This window comes from Astyanax mexicanus, unplaced genomic scaffold (genome assembly GCF_023375975.1).
Source record: "Astyanax mexicanus isolate ESR-SI-001 unplaced genomic scaffold, AstMex3_surface scaffold_63, whole genome shotgun sequence".
Lineage (NCBI taxonomy): Eukaryota > Metazoa > Chordata > Actinopteri > Characiformes > Acestrorhamphidae > Astyanax > Astyanax mexicanus.
This window is the reverse complement of record NW_026040073.1, coordinates 125,001-128,904: the sequence shown is the minus strand read 5'-3', so window position 1 is coordinate 128,904 and position 3,904 is coordinate 125,001. Positions and strand designations below refer to the sequence as shown.

Sequence of the window (3,904 nt, the reverse complement as noted above, 5' to 3'; positions counted from 1 at the left end):
TACCAGTGGTAGCTCTGAAAAGTCGAAAAAATGACTAAGTCCAACTTGGTCTACCAGTGGTAGGCTCGAAAAGTTGAAAAAAATGACTAAGTCCCATTTGGTCTACCAGTGGTAGCTCCGAAAAGTCGAAAAAATGACTAAGTCCAACTTGGTCTACCAGTGGTAGGCTCGAAAAGTTGAAAAAATGACTAAGTCCCATTTGGTCTACCAGTGGTAGCTCCGAAAAGTCGAAAAAAATGACTAAGTCCAACTTGGTCTACCAGTGGTAGGCTCGAAAAAGCTGAAAAAATGACTAAGTCCCACTCGGTCTACCAGTGGTAGGTCGAAAAAGTGCGAAATTTTTCTAAGTCCCCACTTTTGGTCTACCATTTCACGCCAAAAAACTAGTGAGGGTGGCGAGCTCCAGGATTTCTGACCCCCTTCGCCCGACTCCCTTGCCCGACGAAGGTGCACTCCGGTCGGCCTCGGAGCGAGTTCGCCCGCGCTCTGGAGGATTTTTCGTCGGGGGGTTTTTCAAAGGGGTGCCGTCGGACTGTTGAGGAGAGTGGCAATCTATAGGGGTCCAAGCACTGGAGATGATTCTCCATTCATTTCTAAGCATGGCAGAGCTTAAATAAAGCCCCATTAATAGTTCCAAAGCGGATTTTTGGACACTATAACACGGACCCGATCCTACCCGACCATGAAGCTCCGCAGGTCGGCCTCCGTCCCGCCCCCCGCCCCCCAGGCGGTACGGAGGAAAAACCAAAACTTCCAGAGACGGTTCCAGGGGGGGTATCTCTTTTATTATTTTGACCCGACCGAATGGACTACCGAGCCCGCCTGGGTAGGCAGCCGCGCGGCCCTCCGTGGCCACTGTGCGCGGTGCGTTCCTACCCGACCCAGCGGGTTAGCCTCCAGGGGGGTCCTCCGTCAGGGGGAGGACCTTTCCGAACCTATCCGAGGGAGTCGTAGACGGCCCGTCTATATATCAATCTGCCCTAACACGATAACCGGTCGGCCCGGAGCCGTCGGACTCGGATGCCTCGGGTGGTCTCGCGCCCAACCGAGCTCCAGCACCCGGCTTCAAAAAGCTCCGGACCCCCGGTTTCGGAACGAGCGTTTCCTTGTTATCCCCGAAGCAAGCGGGAACTCGCGCAGCGGAGTTGCCACACTAATTTCCACTGGGAGCAATGAGGGGTGAGCTCGGACGAGCCTCCCCGCCCGTCCCCCCCTCCCCGGGGGGTCTTCGGACGGTACGGGGGCCGATCCCTCTCCCCTCTAAGAACCAATGGTTTTTTCTGTGACAAAAACCACTCGCAGCAACCTGGTTGATCCTGCCAGTAACATATGCTTGTCTCAAAGATTAAGCCATGCAGGTCTAAGTGCACACGGAAGGTACAGTGAAACTGCGAATGGGCTCATTAAATCAGTTATGGTTCCTTTGATCGCTCCACACGTTACTCGGATAACCTGTGGTAATTCCAGAGCTAATACATGCAAACGAGCGCTGACCGGTCCTCTCTCGGGGGGGCCGGGATGCGTGCATTTATCAGACCCAAAACCCACCCGGGGGGACCCGCGAGGGTTTCCCCCGGCCCTTTGGTGACTCTAGATAACCTCGGGTCGATCGCGCGCCCACCGCGGCGGCGACGTCTCATTCGAATGTCTGCCCTATCAGCTGTCGATGGTAGCATAGGGGGCTACCATGGTGACCACGGGTAACGGGGAATCAGGGTTCGATTCCGGAGAGGGAGCCTGAGAAATGGCTACCACATCCAAGGAAGGCAGCAGGCGCGCAAATTACCCATTACCGACACGGTGAGGTAGTGACGAAAAATAACGATGCAGGTCTCTTTCGAGGCCTGTAATCGGAATGAACGTATCCTAAACACATGGGTGAGGACCCATTGGAGGGCAAGTCTGGTGCCAGCAGCCGCGGTAATTCCAGCTCCAATAGCGTATATTAAATTTGCTGCAGTTAAAAAGCTCGTAGTTGGACTTCGGGAGTGGGCTGGCGGTCCGCCGCGAGGCGAGCTACCGCCTGTCCCAGACCCTGCCTCCCCGGCGCCCCCCGGATGCCCTTGGTTGGGTGTCCGGTCCTCAGGGGTCCGGAGCGTTTACTTTGAAAAAATCAGAGTGTTCAAAGCGGGCACCAAACTCGCCTGAATGCCTGAGCTAGGAATAATGGAATAGGACTCCGGTTCTATTTTGTGGGTTTCCCTGAACCAGGGCCATGATTAAGAGGGACGGCCGGGGGCATTCGTATTGCGCCGCTAGAGGTGAAATTCTTGGACCGGCGCAAGACGGACGAAAGCGAAAGCATTTGCCAAGAATGTTTTCATTAATCAAGAACGAAAGTCGGAGGTTCGAAGACGATCAGATACCGTCGTAGTTCCGACCGTAAACTATGCCGACCCGCGATCCGGCGGCGTTATTCCCATGACCCGCCGGGCAGCGTGCGGGGAAACCAGAGTCTTTGGGTTCCGGGGGGAGTATGGTTGCAAAACTGAAACTTAAAGGAATTGACGGAAGGGCACCACCAGGAGTGGAGCCTGCGGCTTAATTTGACTCAACACGGGGAACCTCACCCCGGCCCGGACACGGAAAGGATTGACAGACTGATGGCTCTTTCTCGATTCTGTGGGTGGTGGTGCATGGCCGTTCTTAGTTGGTGGAGTGATTTGTCTGGTTAATTCCGATAACGAACGAGATTCCTTCGTGCTAAATAGTTACGCGGCCCCCCGCGGTCGCGGTTAACTTCTTAGAGGGACCAGTGGCGTATAGCCACGCGAGATGGAGCAATAACAGGTCTGTGATGCCCTTAGATGTCCGGGGCTGCACGCGCGCCACAATGGCCGGGCCAGCGTGTGCCTACCCTACGCCGAGAGGCGCGGGTAATCCGCTTAAACCCGTTCGTGACGGGGATTGGGGATTGCAATTATTCCCCATGAACGAGGAATTCCCAGTAAGTGCGGGTCATCAGCTCGCGCTGATTAAGTCCCTGCCCTTTGTACACACCGCCCGTCGCTACTACCGATTGGATGGTTATGTGAGGTCCTCGGATCGGCCACGCCGGGGCTCCTTCGCGGGGCCTTGGTGCTGTGCTGAAAAGTCGATCGAACTTGATCATCTAGAGGAAGTAAAAGTCGTAACAAGGTTTCCGTAGGTGAACCTGCGGAAGGATCATTACCGGGACTTGGGTTGGTAGTGCCTCCCAGTAGGCGCGACTCCCATTTCCACAAACAAAAAATGTTCAAGCCACGGCCCGACGTCGGGAACTACAGGGATTCCCTTCGGCCTTTTAATGACTTGAAAAAACGGTGTCCTGAGCAAAAACGTGTTTTACGGCCAAAGGGAGACGGGTACCTGGCCCCCGAAGTCCGTCTGCGGGGTTTCTTACTCCGGAGGCGGCTCGGCGGCGCGGTTTGATGACCCCGAGTTCGCTTAGGCGTTCCGGGGCGCCCGTACCCGCGGCTGCCGTAAAACATTATTTCAAAACCGTCACTTTTGTGTCTGTTGGTTACATGGCTTCGAAAACAAAAACAACCATAAAGAGTACAACTCTTAGCGGTGGATCACTTGGCTCGTGCGTCGATGAGAACGCAGCCAGCTGCGAGAACTAATGTGAATTGCAGGACACATTGATCATCGACACTTTGAACGCACATTGCGGCCCCGGGTCAATCCCGGGGCCACGCCTGTCTGAGGGTCGCTATTCCAATCTATCGGACCTTTTCGTTCCGTCTCCCTCTTCCCTCCGGGGAAGAGTTAAGAGACGGTTCGAGGGGGACCGCGGGCTGGAGGTTCGCAGGTGCCCGCACCTTCGTCTTCCTAAAAGCAGACTCGGTCAGGTTCCCTTCTCGTTCGGGACTCGACAAAAGCCGCTCGACGGGCTTGATCGCGGGGGAAGACTTTCGTCCAC

General features: G+C 55.4%; 2 non-coding genes across 2 annotated transcripts; both read left to right on the top strand.

Moving 5' to 3' along the window:
- Window positions 1–1,303: 1,303 nt before the first annotated feature.
- LOC125798604 (18S ribosomal RNA) lies at window positions 1,304–3,171 on the top strand. Its single transcript, XR_007437397.1, has one exon. It is a non-coding gene; the product is annotated as an 18S ribosomal RNA (ribosomal RNA).
- Window positions 3,172–3,541: 370 nt separating this feature from the next.
- LOC125798591 (5.8S ribosomal RNA) lies at window positions 3,542–3,694 on the top strand. Its single transcript, XR_007437384.1, has one exon. It is a non-coding gene; the product is annotated as a 5.8S ribosomal RNA (ribosomal RNA).
- Window positions 3,695–3,904: the final 210 nt, after the last annotated feature.